Here is a 27,054-nt window from a genome sequence, read left to right on the forward strand (position 1 = left end):
AGGTATCATCCATGTATCCATTTTGGTATAAACTCAACTCGTCGTGTTTGGAGGAAGAAGAATACTGAGTTGCATCCAAAGAACACCACACCTACTGTGAAGCATGGGGGTGGAAACATCATGCTTTGGGGCTGTTTTTCTGCGAAGGGGACAGGACGATTGATCCGTGTTAAGGAAAGAATGAATGGGGTCATGTATCGTGAGATTTTGAGCCAAAACCTCCTTCCATCAGTGAGAGCTTTGAATGGTTGACCAAATACTTATGCTCCACCATAATTTACAAATAAATTCTTTAAAATTCCTACAATGTGAATTCCTGGATTTTTTTTTCACATTCTGTCTCTCACAGTTGGAGTGTGCCTATGATGAAAATCACTGATCTCTGTCATCATTTTAAGTGGGAGAACTTGCACAATCGGTGGCTGACTAAATACTTTTTTGTCCCACTGTATATATATATATATATATTTTTTTCTTTCTATAATTTTGGCCAAAGGGGGCGCATTTCAATTTCTTACACAAACGTTTTATTTCATATGTTGGCGGGAGGGGGAGCACTTAAAATTTTTACACAAACTTGTTATTTCATATGTTGACCAGTGGGGAAGCACTTTTAAAACCGACATACAGTCAATTTGAAACCTCCTTCGTTTTTGGGAACACCCTAATTTTCATAGATTTCACCACCAGGGGTGCAAATGAGTCATTCTCTATTAGATGCAATGTTTTTTCTTATTAGGACCATGATAATATCCTAACTTGTTCACCGGTCCTCATACGGAAGGTAGTTTTCCTTCTTGAGACAACAAGTAGGGTAGGAATACAATAACACACACACACACACACACACACACACATCCCATCTTGTGCTTCCATCTTCCCTTCAGGTAACTCCCTCAGTCACATCAGTCCCACTCATATCAGCCTCCTTCGTTCAGGCGTCCTCTCCTCCTGCCATGCGTGGCTCCACATCACTTTGATTTTACACAAACACACACACATACATACACATACACACACACACGCCCCAAAAAGAGAAAAAGTAATAGGCAGAAAAATGAAATGACTTTTAGGGGCCTTCATGTAAAAGCGTGGCTCGCTCCTCCATACAGGCAATATTCCTTCAATTATTGCCACTCTCTCTCTCACAGTCACACGCACACACACACACACACACACACACACACACACACACACACACACACACACACACACACACTTCCTCCTACTCCTCTCGCCACTACCAAGTTTTAATTCCATGCCTTCAATAAAAAGAAAATTAAGTGAAATACCTCTTGGTGAAATATTACTGCTTGTGAAGGGGAGTGTATAAAGTAGTAAAAAAAAAAAAAAAAAAAAAAAACACAAATACACCACATATAGTTTGCTTTGTATGATCCGATAATGGGTTTCTCAATTTAGCGGGTTCATGTTTATTGGTTTAGTGCCAAAAAAACAACATAAAAATGAAGAATGTTTGTCATGCCACTTAACACAACATGAGGCAGAAGGCAATTTTGTTGATAACTTTCATATTATGGGTATAACAACAAATACATGCTAACCACACACAAGCCATTCCACCGGATCATTGCAATTTGCCTCCCCCGGGAATAAATCAAATAAATAGACAACAAAATTAACTGTACAATAATGTTTTTTGTTTTAAAAAGTGATTGCATATTTAGTCAATACAATTTGAAAGTTAATTTACTGGAAGCTAGACACCTGGCATTGGTTGCCTGTATATTTTGCCAGGAAATATAATAATTAAAATCTTTTAGAAATATTAGTTTTAGATATTTGTCTCACCCTTTTATCTTAGCTATACTAAGTTTTTTGTCCCATTTTTTTAATGCCCAACAATTTTTTTCTATCATGATTTTGCGGGAGGACAGAAGTTTTTTCGTGGCCTTGCTGATTTGATCATATTTATTTATTTGTACAACGTGAATTCGGGGGTGTACTGTAGCACCAAAATATGGGCCCCTATACACAAGAATCCTAAAGCCCCCCCACTTCCACCCTAAACGCAGGGTGACCGCCCTAGGGTTGTACCGTTTACCCTTACTAGTATAGTAACGCAATACTAATGAATCTTATTCTGTACTAAAAAGTACCAGTATTTGGTATACCCAAATTTGTGGTAACATCCAAAACCAATGTAAAGTATCGGAACACACAAGAATAAGTGATTATTACACTTTAACTGAAGTGTAGATATAACATGTGAAAAGAGAAAGTAAGTAGATATCAACTATAAATGAACAAGTAGATTAATAGGTCATTTTCTACCACTTGTCCTTAATAATTTAGACAAACTAATAGAATGGCAAATGACACAATATGTTACTGAATATGTCAGCAGCTAAATTAGAAGCCTTTGTTTGCTTACTTACTACTAAAAGACAAGTTAATTTGCATGTTCACTATTTTATTTAAGACCCTCCATCCATCCATTTCTACCGCTTATTCCCTTTCGGGGTCGCGGGGGGCGCTGGCGCCTATCTCAGCTACAATCGGGCGGAAGGCAGGGTACACCCTGGACAAGTCGCCACCTCATCGCAGGGCCAACACAGATAGACAGACAACATTCACACTCACATTCACACACTAGGGCCAATTTAGTGTTGCCAATCAACCTATCCCCAGGTGCATGTCTTTGGAGGTGGGAGGAAGCCGGAGTACCCGGAGGGAACCCACGCATTCACGGGGAGAACATGCAAACTCCACACAGAAGGATCCCGAGCCTGGATTTGAACCCAGGACTGCAGGAACTTCGTATTGTGAGGTAGACGCACTAACCCCTCTTCCACCGTGAAGCCCTTATTTAAGACCAAACTTGCACGAATACAATAGAATAGAATGTACTTTATTGATCCCTGGGGGAAATTCAGCACCACGGTTTGCTCACAATAAACAATGATAATAATAAATAATATAATACATCTAATATATTATATATATATATGAATAATATAAATATATTCTACGTGTAAGTGCAGTCAAGAAGGAACATATGTCGCATTTGCCGTAAGATATTTTTGATAAACTAAAGCCAATTATGACAATTTTTGGGGTACACTTTATTTAGAAAGATATCGAAAAGTACCAAAACGTACTGGAATACATACCGGTATCAGGACAACACTATTATAGACACACACTTTGTATATGTTGAGTTGGAAAACCAGCTTCTTAAAACATCATCATCATCATCATCATCATCATCTTCCGCTTATCCGAGGTCGGGTCGCGGGGGCAACAGCCTAAGCAGGGAAACCCAGACTTCCCTCTCCCCAGCCACTTCGTCTAGCTCTTCCCGGGGGATCCCGAGGCGTTCCCAGGCCAGCTGGGAGACATAGTCTTCCCAACGTGTCCTGGGTCTTCCCCGTGGCCTCCTACCGGTTGGACGTGCCCTAAACACCTCCCTAGGGAGGCGTTCGGGTGGCATCCTGACCAGATGCCCGAACCACCTCATCTGGCTCCTCTCGATGTGAAGGAGCAGCGGCTTTACTTTGAGTCCCTCCCGGATGGCAGAGCTTCTCACCCTATCTCTAAGGGAGAGCCCCGCCACACGGCGGAGGAAACTCATTTCGGCCGCTTGTACCCGTGATCTTATCCTTTCGGTCATGACCCAAAGCTCATGACCATAGGTGAGGATGGGAACGTAGATCGACCGGTAAATTGAGAGCTTTGCCTTCCGGCTCAGCTCCTTCTTCACCACAACGGATCGGTACAACGTCCGCATTACTGAAGACGCCGCACCGATCCGCCTGTCGATCTCACGATCCACTCTTCCCTCACTCGTGATCAAGACTCCTAGGTACTTGAACTCCTCCACTAAAAACATACGTGACGTAAATACTTTTGGAATTTTTTAAGATGGAATCAACATATCAGAATTATTGGCCAAACGGCATTTTACAAACAGAATTTGACTTGGTAGACTGTGCTCCCTTTCTTCAGTGCAAAAAAAACAACAACAAGAAATGCAATAACTACAGTCCACTACAACATTTCTAGATAAACTCCTCCATCACTGAAACATTTTTTTTTTGTTTTTTTTTTTTTGTCTTTTTAATAAGGTCAACAAATATTATACAACGTGACCAGCTTATGAATTCAAACACTCATATAACCAAAGGTCAATATTCATCTAAATATGTTTACAAAACTGTCAAGTTGTCTTTAATTTCAGAGTATAAAGGAGAGATTAGTTGATACACATTGGACTACCATCAGTGGATAGTATAAATCCTAAAAGTACATCATTATTAATATAATCATATTCTTATTAATGTGTCTCCCCCTGCCTTTAAAAACTAATGACACCTCTGTTTCTAACTTTAATCGAGTGTCTTTGAATGCAGCACAGTAATGTACAATAAGATGCAAAAGTGAAACAAGTACTTCAATCAATCAATGTTTACTTACATAGCCCTAAATCACTAGTGTCTCAAAGGGCTGCACAAACTACAACACAAACCACTGCAACATCCTCGGTAGGCCCACATAGGGGAAAGGAAAACTCACCCCCAGTGGGACGTCGGTGACAATGATGACTATGAGAACCTTGGAGAGGACCACATATGTGGGCAACCCTCAATTTCTCTCGTCTTGCCACAGATCCGTGTATTATATTTTTACTCTTCTTTTATCACTTCATTCATGTTCGAAAATGCCGGTGCCGTGTGTGAATACTTAATGGTGAGTTTTGTTGAGACCCCATGACGTCTGTGTTGAGTGATGTGTTCCAAGTTTAGGTTTGCTGCTATCCAGGTGGAACGAATCATTTTGAATTTTTGTCTATGTTTTTAATTTAATTCAAGCAACCCTATAATTGAACTTGCACAGCTATATGAAGTTAGGGTGGGAACCTTTGGGCACCCAATGATTCCATCCAATTCTGATTCTTTGGGTGACGATTTCAGAAACAATTCTCCATTCAAACCGATTCCCACAAGGTAATATTTGGTATAAAAAGCAAATTTTGACTGCATGAAGTTGTCTTGAATAGGTATTTTAAATTAAATAATTTTTTGATGATTAAAAATGGATTTAGAATCGAAGTAAATAGTGCTCACTGGCCTTGTGGTTAGAGTGTCCGCCCTGAGATCGGTAGGTCGTGAGTTCATACCAAAGACTATAAAATAGGGACCCATTACCTCCTTTCTTGGCAATCAGAATAAAGGGTTGGAATTGGGGGTCACACCACCAAAAGTGATTCCCCGGCGTTGCCACCGCTGCTTCTCACTGCTCCCCTCACCTCCCCTCCCAGAGGGTGAACATGGAGATTGGTCAAATGCAGAGAGTAATTTCACCACACCTAGTGTGTGTGTTGGGACTTTAACTTGAACTTTTAACTTTAATCGCGATTCTGAATCTATTTTTTGTGCACCTCTACAATTAACTATAAATAAACAGAGGGACAAGCGGTAGAAAACAAATGCATGGCATTAATGACATCTTTTATTTGAATATGTTTTACAATGTATGTATTCAAATGCCATCAAACAACATGTTCAACGTTTATAAAAGTCAGGGGCCCCGAGACAACATCCCCACTCACCCATGCACTTTACCACTTGAGTGTGAGTTACACATCTATATTCATAACAATGTTCCTGTCACAAACTTGCGTTTCTGTGCAATTACTACTGTACTTCTTACGGGTAGAACAAGTAGCCTGTTTTTTGATTGATTGAGACTTATTAGTAGATTGCACAGTACAGTACATTTCCCGTACAATTGACCACTAAATGGTAACACCCGAATACGTTTTTCAATAAGTTTGTCCACGTTAATCAGTTCATGGTACAAATATAACCTATCAGCATAATACAGTCATCACACAAGTTAATCATCAGAGTATATACATTGAATGATTTACTTGATTTACAATCCCGGGGGTGGGATTAGTTTTGGTTGATATCAGCACTTCAGTCATCTACAATTGTATCATCTGAGAAATGGACATTGAAACAGTGTAAGTCTGACTTCGTAGGATATGTACAGCGAGCAGAGAACATAGTGAGTTCAGAAAGCATAAGAACAAGTAGACACAATTGATTAGTTGATTAGTTTGAGCACTGCTGCCATCTATCTGCAGGCTGAAGCATTTTAACAAATACTAAAGTGCAGACTAAAAATAAGGCAAGTCTCCCCTGACAACCAAGGGTTTCCAACCTACTAGACCATACCTGGGCAAACTAAGGCCCTAGGGTCACATGCGGCCCGTTAAGGTTTTCAATCCGGCCCGTCGGACATCCTAAAATATCCATCCATCCATCCATCATCTTCCACTTATCCGGGGTCGGGTCGCGGGGGCAACAGCCTAAGCAGGGAAACCCAGACTTCCCTCTCCCCAGCCACTTCGTCTAGCTCTTCCCGGGGGATCCCGAGGCATTCCCAGGCCAGCCGGGAGACATAGTCTTCCCAACGTGTCCTGGGTCTTCCCCGTGGCCTCCTACCGGTTGGACGTGCCCTAAACACCTCCCTAGGGAGGCGTTCGGGTGGCATCCTGACCAGATGCCCGAACCACCTCATCTGGCTCCTCTCGATGTGAAGGAGCAGCGGCTTTACTTTGAGTCCCTCCCGGATGGCAGAGCTTCTCACCCTATCTCTAAGGGAGAGCCCCGCCACACGGCGGAGGAAACTCATTTCGGCCGCTTGTACCCGTGATCTTATCCTTTCGGTCATGACCCAAAGCTCATGACCATAGGTGAGGATGGGAACGTAGATCGACCGGTAAATTGAGAGCTGTGCCTTCCGGCTCAGCTCCTTCTTCACCACAACGGATCGGTACAACGTCCGCATCCCAAAATATATATTTTTTAAATCTTTAAGATGGGAAACTGTAGCTGCCATTGTGATGTGCAGTCATGTTTTCTAATGACCGTAAGTCTTCAACTGTACAAATAATTTCAATGGTTGGAATCTGCGCTTTTGGTTGATATACCAGTTACTATGGTAATCTAATGAGTTACTATGGTCATTTAATGAGTTAATGTGGTATTGTAAGTCACAGCAGCTCAGACGAGGCACCAAGCAGTGTGGGTGGGGAGCGTTTCCACGGACGCGGAAGGATATTTTCACAACAAAGTTCTAAAGCTTAGTGATGTATCAGATTGTAGGTGGGGTTTATTTTGTACCCTTCGCGTTCATATTTCACTGTTTGTTGCATTATTGTTGCGTTTCACTTGATTGTAAAATATGTCGATCAAAAGGGGGTGTGACGTTCATATTTTTTCTCTTTTCTCTCTGGCACTCATCGAGGGTGGACGCTCCCCTTTCCTCTCCCTTATCTCTCCTGCTTGCTTCTTTGTTTTGTCTTGTCTTAACTTTCTTATTGCCTCTTTTTGCACTGCTCTCCAAATGTAAACATTGGAACTATTTAACTGGCCTCAACAAAATCGACAAGATCTTGGGTTTGGGGGAACCTGCTGTCGTGACAAAGCGGTTGTTGCTGGACACACGACGGACTCTTGGGAGAAGAAGGAGCGCCGCGTGCCTGGCGACCCTTTTCTGTCGAGGACGTGAAGATATCCACCTATTTCGGAATTATGACAACAGGACATCTGCTGATTGGAGTAAGCGTTGCTCTGGTTTGTCGACAAATTGGAAGTTGCTGGCAGGCTTCAAAATACCCCAAAGCTGCCACAAATGATTGGAGGATGCGGGAAGAACTGTGGATTACATCGAACTGTCTACACCGCAGTTTTTGAGGACCAGTCATAGACAATTTAGAGTGAAAAGCAATGTTTTTTTTCAAAACATTCTAACTTGGATTGTTTCCCTGGCTTCGAGACTCTCCCGAAGGACAGTGCAGTGAAGACACAACAAACTCCCTTCTTGTCTCTCATGGACACACACCTGTTGTTGTTGACTTTGGACTAGCGACTGAACAATACATCAAGGCCGTGGAACAGAGACACACTACGGGCTTACACACACACACATCCACAAAAACATACACCACACATATACACCCCAGCCCCCCAACCCATCGCCCTCGACGCAAATCCCATAGGAGTGATGAATGGATAATCAGCGCCTGAAAGCTGTGGCCTACCACCATGACCCTGAACTACCTTCCCTCTGTTGCTAGATATCTCGAGATGTATGTTGTAATATGTATATGTAACCCCGTACACTGTTTGTTTGTCTAATCTTGAACAGGTTTGTGCTGAAAACAAAGTTTTGTTGTAATGCGCAATGACAATAAAGACCTATCCTATCCTATATTTTGCCAATATTCAGTGTTTTATCTTTCATAGGAAAAAATCCATTAAATTTTTTAAGGCGGTCTGTCATAACCTTTTTAGCTTTCAATCAGACATTACTGTGAGGTTTTGTATTAGTGTTCCAAAAAATAGATATTTGGCCCCCAGACACATTTTTTTTTTCTCTAAATGTGGCCCTGGAGTCAAAATAATTGCCCAGGCCTGCACTAGACCAAACTTCTAAAATGCAGGGCTTGGACAAGACATGGTCCTCAACCTCCACCTCAAACAGTGAGAAAGCAAAGCTTCAAACAATGACTGACAAACTGTCAGGACACAATTATACCAACACACAAGACGATGACGGTTTTGTCTGTGACTCAAACAGTGACTGCAGGAAAGGACAGTGGCTCCGTCTCGGGTTGGGTGGTGGTGGGGCGTTTCGGTTTAACCAGCGGCTGCTGGCTTTGTGGCAACAGGAAGAGAGGCATGGCGTGGGCAGACCAGGCGGGAAATGCTTTATCACCATCGCCAGCGAGGCGGCGTCTCCCAGCAGGGGGTTCAAAAGGCTTTGGGGGCTTTTAGTTATTCCTTTTTCTTAGGCTATGTGTGGGTGGATGCACGTCATACAACGCGGGGCGTTTCGACTTCAGTGCCGCAATCTGTGAACCGGCATCAAAAAGCACATTGACTACAACCCAGCAGGCCAGCTTGTAAAGAAAAAAAAATATAGATGAAAGGTACGGAAAACAAGGAGGAAGATAAAAATCCTAAAAAGTACTCGACACAACCAACGGGATGACATGACATTCTAACTAATTACCAATCATGACCAAACCTTTCCCGGACTGAAGGTGTGCAACAAGGTGCCTATTTAAGTCCCCACCCATTCATGTCATTTAATTTGTATTCAGCATTGGGGTGGCGAAGTTGGGAGAGTGGGCGTGCTAGCAATCTGAGGGTTCCTGGTTCAATCCCCACCTTCTACAATCCTAGTCACGTCCATTGTGTCCTTGGGACAAGACACTTCACCCTTGCTCCTGATGGGTCCTGGTTAGCGCCTTGCATGGCAGCTCCCGCCATCAGTGTGTGAATGTGTGTGTGAATGGGTGAATGTGGAAATACTGTCAAAGCGCATTGGGCACCTTAAAAAGGGGGTAGATAAGGGCTATACGAGTACAACCATTTACCATTTACAGTGGGGCAAAAAAGTATTTAGTCAGCCACCGATTGTGCAAGTTCTCCCACTTAAAATGATGACAGAGGTCTGTAATTTTCATCATAGGTACACTTCAACTGTGAGAGACGGAATGTGAAAAAAAATCCAGGAATTCACATTGGAGGAATTTAAAAAAATGTATTTGTAAATTATGGTGGAAAATAAGTATTTGGTCAACCATTCACAGCTCTCACTGATGGAAGGAGGTTTTGGCTCAAAATCTCACGATACATGGCCCCATTCATTCTTTCCTTAACACGGATCAATGGTCCTGTCCCCTTAGCAGAAAAACAGCCCCAAAGTATGATGTTTCCACCCCCATGCTTCACAGTAGGTATAGTGTTCTTGCGATGCAACTCAGTATTCTTCTTCCTCCAAACACGACGAGTTCAGTTTATACCAACATGGATACATGGATGATACAGCAGAGGATTGGGAGAATGTCATGTGGTCAGATGAAACCAAAATAGAACTTTTTGGTATAAATTCAACTCGTCGTGTTTGGAGGAAGAAGAATACTGAGTTGCATCCCAAGAACACCACACCTACTGTGAAGCATGGGGGTGGAAACATAATGCTTTGGGGCTGTTTTTCTGCTAAGGGGACAGGACGATTGATCCGTGTTAAGGAAAGAATGAATGGGGCCATGTATCGTGAGATTTGGAGCCAAAACCTCTTTCCATCAGTGAGAGCTTTGAATGGTTGAACAAATACTTATTTCCACCATAATTTACAAATAAATTCTTTAAAATTGTGAATTCCTGGATTTTTTTTCCACATTCTGTCTCGCACAGTTGAAGTGTACCTATGATGAAAATTACAGACCTGTGTCATCATTTTAAGTGGGAGAACTTGCACAATCGGTGGCTGACTAAATACTCTTTTGCCCCACTGTACCATTCTTTTAAAGTTAAAGTACCACTGCTAGTCACACAAATTACCCACTGCAATTGACCCACCTCCTTGTTCCAGCCCCTGGGAGCTGAGGGGAGCAGTGAGCAGCAGCGGTGGCCTGCGCTTGGGAAGCATTTTTGTGATTTAACCCCCAATTCCAATCCTTGATGCTGAGTGCCAAGCAGGGAGGTAATGGGAGGTTTTTATAGTGGTATGACTCGGCTGGGGTTTGAACTCCCGACCTGCCAATCGCAGGGCGGACACTCTAACCACAAGATTATACTGTTATAAAAAGCAACTAAAGTAAACATAAAATCATTGACATACATACATGGCTTTCCCAAATACACCCAGACATGTACTAATAGGTAAGAAAAGTTGGTTTGGCATAATAAGTGTGGTGCATTCAAATAGCTCATTTGAAAAAAAAAAAAACATATCTAAATTACATTCTGACAGTGAAATTGCATTTGTGTCAAAATATTTTGATCTTGTTTTACTGCAAATAATCGCAATTAATGAAAATGCAAAAGTGTTTATCATTCAGGTTAAAATATGTTATCGTTTGACAGCCCTTGAAATAATATAATGTTTACCTCACATTTAGAATATCAAGGGTTTGAGTCGGCTTTTAGGCATCCCTGCAGTTTGCACGATATCGCCGTGAGCGTGGGGTTTCTGCTGAACTCTTCAGACATACACTATATCGCCAAAAGTATTTGGCCACCCATCCAAATGATCAGAATCAGTTGTCCTAATCACTTGGCCCAGCCACAGGTGTATAAAATCAAGCACTCAGACATGGAGACTGTTTTTACTAACATTCGTGAAAGAATGGGCCGCTGTCGGGAGCTCAGTGATTTCCAACGTGGAACTGTCATAGGATGACGCCTGTGCAAAAAATTCTGTCGTAAAATGTCCTCGCTCCTAAATTATCCAAAGTCAACTGTCGGCTTTATTATAAGAAAATTGAAGAGTTTGGGAACAACAGCAACTCAGCCACCAAGTGGTAGGCCTTGTAAACTGACTGGGAGGGATCATCGGATGCTGAAGCGCATAGTGCAAAGACTTTCTGCGCAGTCAGTTGCTACAGAGCTCCAAACTTCATGTGACATTCCAATTAGCCCAGGTACAGTACGCAGAGAGCTTCATGGAAAGAGTTTCCATGGCCGGGTAGCTGCATCTAAGCCATACGTCACCAAGTCCATCGCAAAGCGTGGGATGCAGTGGTGTAGAGCACTTCGCCACTGGACTCTAGAGCAGTGGAGATGCGTTCTCTGGAGTGATGAATCACACTTTTCCATCTGGCAATCTGATGGTCAAGTCTGGGTTTGGAGGTTGCCAAGGGAACCCTAAATTTTGAATTACATTCTGCCAACCGATTGTGAAATTTGGTGGAGGAAGAATTATGGCGTGGGGTGTTTTTTCAGGAGTTGGGCTTGGAGCGGGCCCCTTCTTCTTCCAGCATGACTGTGCACCAGTGCACAAAGCAAGGTCCATAAAGACATGGATGACAGTGTGGAAGAACTTGACTGGCCTGCGCAGAGTCCTGACCTGAACCCGATAGAACACCTTTGGGATGAATTCAAACGGAAACTGAGAGCCATGCCTTCTCGACCAACATCTGTGTGTGACATTCCAATGCGCTTTTGGAAGAATGGTGGAAAATTCCTATAATTACACTCCGCAACCTTGTGGACAGCCTTCCCGGAAGAGTTGAAGCAGCAATAGCTGCAAAAGGTGGAACGGCATCATATTGAACATATTGGTTAGGAATGGGGTGGCACTTCAAGTTCATATGTGAGTCAAGGCAGGTGGCCAAATACTTTTGGCAATATAATGTACCTCAATGTTTTTTTTTCAACTTAGGAATGGGAATTTTTACCAATAATTACGAATAATTGTGACAAGGAAACAGATTATTTGCTCATTGCATGTCTTTGCTCGGCTTATTAGGGCCAATTGTGTCCCATATCTAATTCAGTTTTTTCCACGATCAAATGAAGCAATTAAATGAAAGAATGGCAGAGTTGCGTCGGCCTGATGCTAACTCGTCATCCAGTGAGTCATGCGAGCAACACAAGTTGCCGGGCAGCCTCCCCAAACGGCAACAAGACGGATCATGTTTGCACAGCAGATGCAAATCAGCCCCTTTATTGATTTAGTGGCCTCTGGTGTCGAGTGCTGAGTGCTTTGCGCATTTCACCTGCGCCGCACTCACAGCTCCATACTGTGACAGCTCTGCTTCTATAACAATACACTCCTCAGCTCAATATTTGGATTAGCTGCGGTCTATAAACAGCCCGTAAATTTGATTTGGGGACGTTTATGGTTATGTTACACGAAACATTATTATTATTATTTTTTTCTCTTAAAACCTTTTTTTTTTTGTTTTCATATGGCTATTTGTGTTGTCGACTCAAAAAGTAATCATTGTTTACGGGCAGTGTTGTGTACTCAGGTGTTTGTAGCATGGCAGAGCTCCCAAACCTTATTATGTCTGCTCACTGCCTCTGTATAGAAAGTCTGCAAAAGTGATACTCGAAGCTTGAAATTATTCAACCAATCCCAACCCTGGTTACTTAATCTTTATTTATGTGTTTATTCAATCTCAGGTGATTGAAAATGCATTTAATGCTTTCTCCACAGACATAAAAAAATGGAGCGAAGACAATATAAAATGTAAATCTTCTCCATTCCAAAACTACTTTTGCAGAAATGTTTAAGAAAAAAAATACATAAGAAATAGATAAAAAAATTATAGTGAAACAAAAATTAAGCTTTTTGTTTGAATTTGTTATAAATAATACTATTAGTACTGTAATATATACTAGTGTATAATTGTATCATTATATATTATAAATGTTGATGTGACATGTCACATTCTGGACCACATTGGAAACAAGCCTTTTGGCTTTTTGTGCCATCCATTTGACTTCTTAAAGCCTTACATGGATTCATTTCTTTAAGATGTCAATAAACTTCTCAATCAATAAAATCAAAAACATTTGTTTTATGTCTTTCTGTGTCCGTTTTGGGACTTCGTTGAAAAAGATGTTCTCTGCCCCTAAAAGGACTATCCTTGATAAATGGAAATAAATGCGTATTTTTTTAATTATAAAATAAAAATGGTTATTAGTAAAACCTAAATAATGATGGGTGACATTAATTATTCATTGGGGTGCTGACAACTTAAAAATTAATATATATATACTTTTCAAATGCACTGTTTTTTATTGAAAACATGTTTTTATATTATTTTTTATAATACTTCACAAAATATTTTATGCAACAATGACAATCAAATCAACAATACATACATGTTCAGAAAGTTATGAACTTTGAAATAAATTAACTAATAAATTAAGTATGAGGAAAATGAATATACATTGGAATTATGTTTTTCAAATATTGTTTTAATTAAAGGAGGGGGGGAATCTACTGCTGGATGTTCTTGTTGTATGAAGTATGTTAGTAATAAAATAAATAAAAATAAAAGTGATTAGTTTTTTTTGGTTTAGAAATATTGTAAATAATACTATTATTTTAATACACTATATACTTTTTATTGTAATATTGTTTTTATGTTTTTCGGTATTTGTGTTGGCAGCCCCTATATATATATATATATATATATATATATATATATATATATATATATATATATATTCAAACATAAATCAGCATTGGTAATATTATTACATTTGTGTGGTGCAGACAATGAAAATAAATAAAAGAAATGTCACTATTGTGCATTGACAGCATATTAAAAAAATCATGCAAAAATGACAAATGAATCATAAATACATGTATTTCAGTCTAAGATTATTCAGAAGGTTATGCAGAGAGTCACTATACAACTAAATGCCATTCCTTTAAACCAACTTTTGATGAATTATATATTTCTAATAATTAATTAAAAGTTGCATAGTTAAAGAAATACATTTAGGTTATTTGCTGAATCTTCTGATCCCCTGCTTCTAAGCTAGTGAGCAGAATAATAAACAAATCTTTAGATTGAATCAACGGCGCCTCTGCTGGTTGCAGCTAAGTAGTGCATGTGCTCCAATCTGCCTGAATATGAAACCACTTGAAAACCCCCAGAGTGGACTGAATCAGTGTTAAAATCACAACTTGTCTGAGCTGTCGACGCTGCTTGAAAACACCTTGAACAGCCGACGTGAGTGACTTCATTTGTTCAAAATTATAAAAATAGCTCTTCCACTTCAACTTAGTCGAGGGGGGGGGGGGGGGGCATAAATTAAGAGAGCTGCATCTACTGCCAGCATTTATCTTTATTCAGGTGTTGTATATTTAAACACCTCCTCTATTTCTGCTGACTTTTACGGATGTGAAGTCATCCAATATATTGCTGGCACTTGTGAGAACCTGCAGCATGTTGCGAGGGAGGCATTGTTCTTTGGCTCCTCCAATTCAGAAACGGATCCAACAAGTGCTCTTGCAGACAAACTGGATTTCTTGCGCAGGTAGTAGAAAAATCCTCCAGTTAAGAAATGCTACAAATTAAAGGGATTATTTTAGCTTTAGTTTAGTTTAGTCTTTAATTAAGGTGACAATGCACAGAAACATTAAGCTCAAAGACAGAGATGTTCTGCACCAGATTATAGCTAAATAGTTAATATCTATCTATAGTACCTGGCTACCTAAATTAAAGAGATACAAAATATGGATGTAAGTGTAAAAATACTTTAATTAAAGACTAAGGGGGACATCACCCTATTTAGATTTCTCTTGCAAAATCAAATTAAATGCATTCAAATTAATTAGCAAATTATATTAATTTAATTTTTTGGGACTGTAGACAGATTACCATTCAATAACACGTAGAGTTAATTTCCAAAAAATTGATTATCTCCGTTTTTATTTTATGAATCGTAAAAATACGAAATATGTCCTGTGTGTTTATTGCAATATATATATATATATTTTTTTAATATACATATTTTTAATTACGGTTAAATTAACTCTTATTTTGTACTTTGGTATTATAACATATTAAAAAAAATGCCTAATACAGTGTTTAATTTCTACTTTACATTGTGTTTTAGTACTTCACTGTAATGATATTAAAACAACCATTCTAAAAATGTTTGGGAAAAAAATGCATTTTTGCATATAATATAAAATAATAATAAAACCAATGATAAACTTGCAGTATAATAATTTAGAATTTCTAATATTTACTCTTCAGTATTGATTTAAAATTAGAACCGGTTCTCACCATTACAAACTACAAAAAAAAAAGAGGAGAATATAAAATATGTTATTTTTTATTTGTCTCTTATTCTGGCGTGCAGGTGTGTGCCTATGTGACCCCACCACAATACTCCAACATGATACCTCTCTATTAATAGAACACCTAACTATCAGCTAATTAATCAGCAGCAGTTGGAAATTAGATGATAATACGGACTTTTTTTTTTCTTCTTGTGCTTCGACCGGGATGAAACAAGAAGGGATCTAAATAGCTATCAGCATGCACACGCACACACACACACAAGCAAACACGTACACACACACACGGTGATAAAGAAGATCCATAGGGTGTTTGCTGGACTGATATAGCTTTGCTATCCATCACAGGACTCAAAGAGGGGCTCAGACCTCTCCTCAAGCACCGGTTTCCGACCAGGCTTCAGTTTTGTCAACGATGACAAAATGATGTCAAAGTGGATATAATAGCACAAGGTGGGTTGATGATATAAATACTATATACACATATTTTATTTATATATGTATGTGTGTGTTTTGTGTGGAGAGAAAATGAGTTGAATGACGGCTCAAAAATGTCTTGAGGTGGATGCTGGGACAAGCCATACATCCTCGTTAGACTTCCTGTCTTCCAGCAGCCAGAATGTTCTGCTTTATCTCCAACATATTCTCAGTCAAACACACACACACACCTTGACAGAAATGTGTTCAAATTCTCGGGATGATGGATTCTCAAATGTAGGGCTGGGGTAGAAATGTCGATATCGTGACGTATGGTAATACCGTATTGATATGTGTCGACATTATTTAAACAGTCAATGGAAGCATGTGTCGTTATTACCTGTTTTTTTTTTAGACACGGAATTACACTGTTAACACTTCAAAATATAGAATGAGTAAATATTGAAAGGGTAAAAGAAAACACATGTTTGGGTGTAATAATAGATGATAAAATGAATTGGACAGCTCATGTAAAAAAATATACAACATAAAGTAGCAAGGGACACGTCAATAATGAATAAAGCAAACTATGTTCTGGACCAAAAATCACTTCATATTCTCTATTACCATGTCTGAGTTATTGTGTAGAAATATGGGGAAACGACTACAAATGTGCACTTCATTCACTAACTTTTGTTACAAAAAAGGTAAATTACAAAAATACATACTTTTGGATATAGAGAACACACAGACCCTTTATTAAATCACAATTATGGAAAATCAACAATTTCATGCATTTGCAAACAGCTAAAATTATGTACAAAGCAAACTGTAACCTGCTACCCAAGAATGTACAACAATTCTTAACAAACGAGGAAAAATATAACCTTAGAGGAAAATCTAATTTAAAACATTTGTATGCTCGTACAACACTTAAAACCTTCAGCATGTCGGTATGTCGAATTAAATTATGGAATGGATTAAACAAAGAAATCAAACCAAGCACTGATGTGATGCAGTTCAAGCGATTGTTCAAACTACAAGTGTTCACTCAGTACACAGAACAATAATTATGATGAACTTCTTGAACTCTTTTATTTCTTTTTTTTTTTTTTTCTTAACACAAATACAAAGGTATTATTTATGTATTTAATATTTGTTTACTTACTTAGTAAAGGAGTCGGAAGAAACAGAGCTTATTTAATCCTACCCATTTTCATACCATAGCAATTGTATCCCATTTCCTTGTTCTCTGTAACAGAACAGTGAACAAATAAATAATATACCATAGTAAGGCTTGCTATGGTATATTATGCTATGGTATGAAAAGGGGTAGGAATAAATAAGCTCTGCTTCTTCCTACTCCTTTTCGGATGTGCTGTAATGAAACAACTGGGATTGTGTGATGCATTACATTGTATTGTATGCATGTTCGAAATAAACTGAACTGAGCCGAACTGATAACTCTGCATTTCTACTTCTAAATTGGTCTAGTTACTGTTTACAAACCATTTTTGTCCCCTACAAAAAGTGTAAGTGGACATACATATCAAAATAATACTTCAATGGGAAATACTAATCAAGTAAAGTATACGAAACAAATCTATACCAAAGTGGTCACTGCAACCTTGTGCGTTCTTAGACTCACTTGGACTGGAGTGCGTGGCACTTTTCTCGTCGTCTTTCGTAAAATCTTGCACTTTTGCCCTTCTTGGTTACCTCCCAGGTAACTCTGAAAAAATGTTTATCTTTTTCGTGATTTGAATGGTTGGTACAGCCGAAAACAAGGCAAGCATTGCGCATTTTTGTTCGAGAAAGTCTAAAAAGTGCCTTATGCCCATTGAGAACAGACACGCCGCCTTGATTTATTGACTCAATAACAGAAACTTGTCTTTGGATTTGTTGGTTTTAATGCAGACGGTGCTGCAACATCCTGACACTTTCATGGTGTCCGTTTAATTAGTTGCTCCCGAAACTACTCTGTGTAGTGTTCAACAGCTTACTACTGCCATCTAGTGTCTAAAATCTGCAACTACTTTCAAATCTACTGTAATTATTTTAGTACCTGAGCTGCGCTCATCCTACCTCACCACCAGACACACCCTCCAATGATAAATAGCACCTTTGGTAAATTGGAAATTGCATTACTGTATTTATTTTAAGGCTTCAATAAGTCGTAAAAAATATCAGTAGTTATCGATATTGATCAATAAAAAACGTATATCGTGATACAGTTTTTAGCCATAAAACACCCAGCTTTATGTTCAAACTAGGGTTGTATGGTATACAGGTATTAGTATAGTACCGCAAATGGTAAATGGCTTGTATTTGTAAAGCGCTTTTCTACCCTTTTTTAAGAAGCCCAAAGCGCTTTGACAGTATTTCCACATTCGCCCATTCACACACAGACGGCGGGAGCTGCCATGCAAGGCGCTCACCAGGACCCATCAGGAGCAAGGGTGAGGTGTCTTGCCCAAGGACACAACGGACGCGACTAGGATGGTAGAAGGTGGGGATTGAACCAGTAACCCTCAGATTGCTGGCACAGCCACTCTACCAACTTCGCCACGTCGTCCATTCATTAGCAAAACTAATTAATCATATTTGGTACCATACCGTCTCTGAAAAGTACCAGTCCACCAGTTAATATTTAATTTCCTACCGCTTGTCCTTAATAATTTTGACAAAATGATAGAATGGAAAAAGACAGAATATGATACTACATATGTCAGCAGTTAAATTAGGAGCCTTTTTTTTTGTTTACTTTCTATTAAAAGACAAGTTGTCTAGTATGTTCACTATTTAATTTAAGGACACATTTTTTACAAGAAATTTGTTTAATGTACCCTAAGATTATTTGTTAAAATAAAGCCAATAATGCAATTTTTTGTGGTCACCTTTATTTAGAAAAGTATCGAAAAGTATTGAAATAATTTTGGTACCGGTACCAAAATATTGCATTAATTCAAATTCAACACTAATTCAAACAAACATTTGACAAAGTGATCGCTGCAGACACGAGCATGGTCTGATTGTATTCCACAAGATGATGAAATTTATATTTTTAAGAGCTATTTCCTTTGACACACTTTCGTTTTTCCATGACTTCATTACCTTTATGAGCCACATTTTTCGGGACTGTATGAAAGCTCTTTCCTATCCCTCTATTTGAACAATTGGAAAACCCAAGAACAGAGCGGCAATACGGCATTTTCTGCTTAAAATCTACACTCACTCACTTGTTTACTCAGCTGGTTTTGCATCGCGAACAAGAAAAACGGACGTGATGTCATGTGCAACCCAGAAACTGTCTCAAAAGTTGTTAGCATGTTAGCAGTGAAGTGAAGTGAAGTATATTTATATAGCGCTTTTCTCTAGTGACTCAAAGCACTTTTACATAGTGAAACCCAATATCTAAGTTACATTTAAACCATTGTGGGTGGCAGTGGGAGCAGGTGGGTAAAGTGTCTAGAAACAACGCCAGTGACTAGAATAGTGAAAGTGGGGATCGGACCTGGAACTCTCAAGTTGCTGACACGGCCACTCTACCAACCGTGCTATACCGCCCCAAACAACAGACGAGGAGTTTTGATGCTTATTTTAAGATAATAGTGATCACGAAGCAGTGTTATACAAATAACATACAAATGTTATTTCACTGATATTGGAAAACATAATTTCCGAAAATATCATTGTCTAATCAAAAATATACCGTATTGTTTTTTTGCCTACTTTAAACCCCACAGTGTTTCCATGCTAACCCCAGAATTTTAAAGAAACCTGCGAAAACAAGACAAACCGGTCGTCTTCTTCCGTAATCCGTTACCCCACGTTTGTGCTTGTTTTTGTTTTACAGCATAAAGAAGCTCGACGTGAACCCGCCGCCACCCATGATGGGCTTCGCAGTGGCGTTCTAGCCAGCCTTCGGGTGCTCATGACTTTTACGAGACAGTCGGAGGTCAGTAATGAATATACATGTGTGGTGTGCAGTGGGGGTCGGGGCGGGGGGCTATGGACGAAGACGAGTACTGAGTTAACGCGTGGAACTCGCCCAGACGCATTGTCCTCCGCTGTTAGTCTCAGCCGGGGCTTGTGAACATAAATATTTACACACTTGTCTTGATGGGGGATTTATAGGAGCATCTTTGCCTTAAACCTCCCCCCCTACCCACGTAAGAGAAATACTACTTTCTCCATTTCGCACCATGCATCCTGAGCCGATTTTCTCGCCACTCGCTGCGTGCCCAGTGGACATATTGTCTCATTGTGTTGACACCTCTGCCGTCCCCCGCCAGGCTCGAATAAGCCACGTTCTGGGCAGGGATTTTTATTATTTGCAACTGGTCAGCTGGAGAAGTGGAGGCAGGCCAATAAAAAGTCAGCCAAAAAGGGCTTATTGTTCAATACCTGATGTAATAAGAGGGCCGCAGATGTCCAAATCCACTTATTTCGTTTGACCACCTCCTCAGGGATATTTGCAGGCAGACTCCTTCCTGGTCCTGAGGTAAAGTTGGGTATTGGACAGACACTTGGCGATTGATTCGAGGCTTTGTATTGAATGTTAGTCCATTCATCGGAAACTATATTTGGTTACTTAAAGGCCCGCGCCAATGCTAACAACATGGCCACTTTTTTTTATAGTTCTGGACCTACAAAATAAGTGTAGAGGTAAAATTATCATCAGAATAGACAGTAGTAATTGTAGGCTTGTTTTTCTAAAAATTTTTCAGTACATTTGGGAAAATTTCAAAATGTGGGTGGGACTACCGTAGTTTCCGGACTATATAGTGCACTTAAAATCATTTTTATTTTCTTAAAACTTGACAGTGCGCCTTATAACCCGGTGCGCCTAATGTCGGGAATCATTTCTGGTTTTGCTTACCGACTTCAAAGCAATTTTATTTGGTACATGGTGTAATGATAAGTGTGACCAGTAGAAGACAGTCAAACATAATAGATATGTGTAGACTGCACTATGATAAACAACACTAACATGTCATATGTTCCATTGAAAATATAGAACATTACACACGGTGATCAAAAATCTTTCAAAATGTTTTAGTACAGATTTGGTAAGATATTGTGTTCACACACTCTTTGCATTCTCTTGATGAGTTTCAAGAGGTACTCACCTGCAATGGTTTTCACTTCACAGGTATGCTTGAAGCTCATCAAGAGAATGCCAATAGTGTGTAAAGCAGTAATCAGAACAAAGGGTGGCTATTTTAAAGAAACTAGAATATCAAACATGTTTTTAGATATTTCACCTTTTTTTGTTAAATACGTAACTCCACATGTGTTCTTTTGCAGTTTTAATGCATTCAGTGACCATCTACAATGTAAATAGTCATGAAAATAAAGAAAACCCATTGTGTTTAAACGTTTGGCCTGTACTGTATATGTGTGCATTATATGATTTGGATTAAACATTGTTTAATTTTTCTTAACTCCTGCAACAACTCTTCAACGTCATCTCTCAACTCCCATCATATTACTACTTATTTGATTTGATCCAAGAGGAGGGTGTAGTCCTGTAAAATATTGAGACATAAAGCATCAATACATAATCATCTGACCTCACTAGAATGGTGTCTGCATCATCTGCAACCATCTCTTGGTTGCTTTGTTGGGTCTGCTCCTGTCTCTGGCCATTCTCCCCCACCACCCCAGCAGACGATGGTGTGGAACACCGCAGAGGCCTCCACAGTGTATATATGTTCCCTTTCCTTCTTATTCATTGCTGTATGTAGAAGTGGTTGGTTGCATCAGCTCTGCTCTTTTTAATGTCCTTTGTCTTCTTTGATGTTTTCTTCTTACACACACGTAAGAGGGATCCGTGCTATGGCTATGAGTTGTTTGTTTTTCCTTGGCCTCAGTCCGGACCCCTTCTCCAGGGGCCCAGACTTAGACCATTTTTTTTTCTCTCACCACCCTGTTGTTTACCTGAAGCTCACCTTTTTTGTAAGGAGCGCCAGAAGTTGGCAGACCCGTCAGCGATCCTGTTCTGTCTCCCTGTAATGTTTGTCTGCTCTGGAATAAGATTGTACTGAAATTGTTTATTTCCCCTCAGGGAATAATAAAGTATTTCTGATTTGGATTCTGATTCTGATGTTTATTGTACAATTGTCATGTCTGTGTGATCATGTATTGTTTTAGTCATGTTCAGTTTTGTTTTTGGACTCTTTGTGCACTTTTGTTTGTTTTGTCACCATAGCCACCCATTAGTTTTCACCAGTCCTCATGTCACGCACCTGTCTCACGTTTTTCACTCGCACACCTGTTTTCACTAGTCACCACAGTATTATTTAAGCCACAGTTGCAAGGTAGTCAGCCTGGCAACATCACCATCGATCACCCTTCTACAAACCCATGATTCCATGCCCCTTGTCTCGGTCACAGTAAGTGTTTTGGTCATTCATGCCGTAGTGCAAGCTTTTGTTTGATTTTATAGCCAAGTTTTGTACCTCCATTGTGAGCGCTTTTCGTTTATCCCTTTTTAAAAAAATTATAATTAAAATATGTCTTTACCTTCACGCCGTCTTCGCTCCAATCACTTTACACCTCGGGAAAACAATCCAAGCCCAAGTCCAAGTCGTGACAACAATGGCTTGAAATACGAAGAACAGTGTCTCTGTAGTTGTCTTGCGAACCAGGCTCAACGTATTAGTTGTTTAGAACATTGGTGGACCAGCCAGGACACCTTTCATATTCTTTTAGCCCTAACGTTTGTGTTTTAATTGTTGGCAACTAAAAAGATAGACCTAGAAAACAGGTGGGCTCACTTTTAATGGTATTATTAAAGGCCTACTGAAATGAGATGTTCTTATTCAAACGGGGATAGCAGGTCCATTCTGTGTGTCATACTTGATCATTTCACGATATTGCCATATTTTTGCTGAAAGGATTTAGTAGAGAACATCGCCGATAAAGTTCGCAACTTTTGGTGCTGATAAAAAAGCCTTGCCTTTGCCGGAAGTCGCAGACGATGACTTCACAAGGGTGAGGGCTCCTCACGTCCTCTCAGTGTTTTTAATGGGAGCCTCCAGCGGCAAGAACTATTCGGACCAACAAAACGACAATTTCCCCATTAATTTGAGCGAGGACGAAAGATTCGTGGATGATGATATTGATAGTGAAGAAATAGAAAAAATAAATAAATAAGGTTAAAAAGACTCAAAGACTTCTATGGAATTACAACGAAATGAACCCAGATTTCCCTCGCCCGGACGTGGGTCACCGGGGCCCCGCTCTGGAGCCAGGCCCGGAGTTGGGGCACGATGGCGAGCGCCTGGTGGTCGGGCCTGTTCCCATGGGGCCCGGCCGGGCACAGCCCGAAGAGGCAACGTGGGTCATCCCTCCAATGGGCTCACCACTCATAGGAGGGGCCATAGAGGTCGGGTGCATTGTGAGCTGGGCGGCAGCCGAAGGCAGGGCACTTGGCGGTCCGATCCTCGGCTACAGAAACTAGCTCTTGGGACGTGGAACGTCACCTCACTGGGGGGGAAGGAGCCTGAGCTAGTGCGCGAGGTAGAGAAGTTCCGGCTGGATATAGTCGGACTCACCTCGACGCACAGCAAGGGCTCTGGAACCAATTCGGTCGAGAGGGACTGGACCCTCTTCCACTCTGGCGTTGCCGGCAGTGAGAGGCGACGGTCTGGGGTGGCAATTCTGGTTGCCCCCCGGCTCAAAGCCTGTACGTTTGAGTTCAACCCAGTGGACGAGAGGGTAGCTTCCCTTCGCCTTCGGGTGGGGGGACGGGTCCTGACTGTTGTCTGTGCTTACGCACCAAACAGCAGTTCAGAATACCCACCCTTTTTGGGTACACTCGAGGGAGTACTGGAAAGTGCTCCTCCGGGTGATTCCCTTGTCCTACTGGGAGACTTCAACGCTCATGTTGGCAACGACAGTGAAACCTGGAGTGGCGTGATTGGGAAGAATGGTCGCCCGGATCTAAACCCGAGTGGTGTTTTGTTATTGGACTTTTGTGCTCGTCACAGTTTGTCGATAACAAACACCATGTTCAAACATAAGGGTGTCCATATGTGCACTTGGCACCAGGATACCCTAGGCCGCAGTTCCATGATCGACTTTGTAGTTGTGTCATCGGATTTGCGGCCTTATGTTTTGGACACTCGGGTGAAGAGAGGGGCGGAGCTTTCTACCGATCACCACCTGGTGGTGAGTTGGCTGCGATGGTGGGGGAGGATGCCGGACAGACCTGGCAGGCCCAAGCGCATTGTGAGGGTCTGCTGGGAACGTCTGGCAGAGTCTCCTGTCAGAGAGAGTTTCAATTCACACCTCCGGGAGAACTTTGAACATGTCACGAGGGAGGTGCTGGACATTGAGTCCGAGTGGACCATGTTCCAAACCTCTATTGTCGAGGCGGCTGATTGGAGCTGTGGCCGCAAGGTTGTTGGTGCCTGTCGTGGCGGTAATCCCAGAACCCGTTGGTGGACACCAGCAGTGAGGGATGCCGTCAAGCTGAAGAAGGAGTCCTATCGGGTTCTTTTGGCTCATAGGACTCCGGAGGCAGTGGACGGGTACCGACGGGCCAAGCGGTGTGCAGCTTTAGCGGTCGCGGAGGCAAAAACTCGGACATGGGAAGAGTTCGGGGAAGCCATGGAAAACGACTTCCGGACGGCTTCGAAGCGATTCTGGACCACCATACGGCGCCTCAGGAAGGGGAAGCAGTGCACTATCAACACCGTGTATGGTGCGGATGGTGTTCTGCTGACTTCGACTGCGGATGTTGTGGATCGGTGGAGGGAATACTTCGAAGACCTCCTCAATCCCACCAACACGTCTTTCTTTGAGGAAGCGGTGCCTGGGGAATCTGTAGTGGACTCTCCTATTTCTGGGGCTGAGGTCGCTGAGGTAGTTAAAAAGCTCCTCGGCGGCAAGGCCCCGGGGGGTGGATGAGATCCGCCCGGAGTTCCTTAAGGCTCTGGATGCTGTGGGGCTGTCTTGGTTGACAAGACTCTGCAGCATCGCGTGGACATCGGGGGCGGTACCTCTGGATTGGCAGACCGGGGTGGTGGTCCCTCTCTTTAAGAAGGGGGACCGGAGGGTGTGTTCCAACTATCGTGGGATCACACTCCTCAGCCTTCCCGGTAAGGTTTATTCAGGTGTACTGGAGAGGAAGCTTCGCCGGATAGTCGAACCTCGGATTCAGGAGGAACAGTGTGGTTTTCGTCCTGGTCGTGGAACTGTGGACCAGCTCTATACTCTCGGCAGGGTTCTTGAGGGTGCATGGGAGTTTGCCCAACCAGTCTACATGTGTTTTGTGGACTTGGAGAAGGCATTCGACCGTGTCCCTCGGGAAGTCCTGTGGGGAGTGCTCAGAGAGTATGGGGTATCGGAATGTCTTATTGTGGCAGTCCGCTCCCTGTATGATCAGTGTCAGAGCTTGGTCCGCATTGCTGGCAGTAAGTCGGACACGTTTCCAGTGAAGGTTGGACTCCGCCAAGGCTGTCCTTTGTCACCGATTCTGTTCATAACTTTTATGGACAGAATTTCTAGGCGCAGCCAAGGCGTTGAGGGGTTCCGGTTTGGTGGCCACGGGATTAGGTCTCTGCTTTTTGCAGATGATGTAGTCCTGATGGCTTCATCTGGCCGGGATCTTCAGCTCTCACTGGATCGGTTCGCAGCCGAGTGTGAAGCGACCGGAATGAGAATCAGCACCTCCAAGTCCGAGTCCATGGTTCTCGCCCGGAAAAGGGTGGAGTGCCATCTCCGGGTTGGGGAGGAGACCCTGCCCCAAGTGGAGGAGTTCAAGTACCTAGGAGTCTTGTTCACGAGTGGGGGAGGAGTGGATCGTGAGATCGACAGGCGGATCGGTGCGGCGTCTTCAGTAATGCGGACGTTGTATCGATCCGTTGTGGTGAAGAAGGAGCTGAGCCGGAAGGCAAATCTCTCAATTTACCGGTCGATCTACGTTCCCATCCTCACCTATGGTCATGAGCTTTGGGTCATGACCGAAAGGATAAGATCACGGGTACAAGCGGCCGAAATGAGTTTCCTCCGCCGGGTGGCGGGGCTCTCCCTTAGAGATAGGGTGAGAAGCTCTGCCATCCGGGAGGAGCTCAACGTAAAGCCGCTGCTCCTCCACATCGAGAGGAGCCAGATGAGGTGGTTCGGGCATCTGGTCAGGATGCCACCCGAACGCCTCCCTAGGGATGTGTTTAGGGCACGTCCAGCTGGTAGGAGGCCACGGGGAAGACCCAGGACACGTTGGAAAGACTATGTCTCCCGGCTGGCCTGGGAACGCCTCGGGATCCCCCGGGAAGAGCTAGACGAAGTGGCTGGAGATAGGGAAGTCTGGGCTTCCCTGCTTAGGCTGCTGCCCCCGCGACCCGACCTCGGATAAGCGGAAGATGATGGATGGATGGATGGATAAGGTTAAAAAAAAAAAGCGATTGCATTGGGACGGATTCAGATGTTTTTAGACACATTTACTAGGATAATTCTGGGAAATCCCTAATCTTTCTATTGTGTTGCTAGTGTTTTAGTGAGACTAAATAGTACCTTACAGCCTGAGGGGTGTGTCCATGGTGTCTTGAGGCCAGTCTCTGCAGATACAAGAATGCCGCAAACTCCACAGATCTCCGGTAAGAGGCGAATTTTTAACAATTTTTTCACCGAAACCTGACGGTTGGCAAGTGGTCGGGATCCGTGTTCGCTTGACCGCTCTGATCCATAGTAAAGCTTCACCTCTGGGAATTTTAAACAAGGAATCACCGTGTGTTTGTGTGGCTAAAGGCTAAAGCTTCCCAACTCCATCTTTCTACTTTGACTTCTCCATTATTAATTGAACAAATTGCAAAAGACTCAGCAACATAGATGTCCAGAATACTGTTTAATTGCGCGATGAAAGGAGACAACTTTTAGCCGCAAATAGTGCTGCGCTAATATTTCCTGACTCTGCGGGAAATTTAAAATTGCAATTTAGTAAACTAAACCGGCCGTATTGGCATGTGTTGCAATGTTAATATTTCATCATTGATATATAAACTATCAGACTGCGTGGTCGGTAGTAGTGGGTTT

At 41.8% G+C, this 27,054-nt stretch overlaps 1 protein-coding gene across 7 annotated transcripts in view; it reads right to left on the reverse strand.

Annotated features, from left to right (window-relative positions):
* celf6 (CUGBP Elav-like family member 6) overlaps nt 1–27,054 on the reverse strand; it is a 481,286-nt gene that overhangs the window by 369,934 nt on the left and 84,298 nt on the right. The gene's annotated exons all lie outside the window — the stretch shown is intronic.

Source organism: Nerophis ophidion, linkage group LG02 (assembly GCF_033978795.1).
Source record: "Nerophis ophidion isolate RoL-2023_Sa linkage group LG02, RoL_Noph_v1.0, whole genome shotgun sequence".
In the NCBI taxonomy this organism is placed as follows: Eukaryota; Metazoa; Chordata; class Actinopteri; order Syngnathiformes; family Syngnathidae; genus Nerophis; species Nerophis ophidion.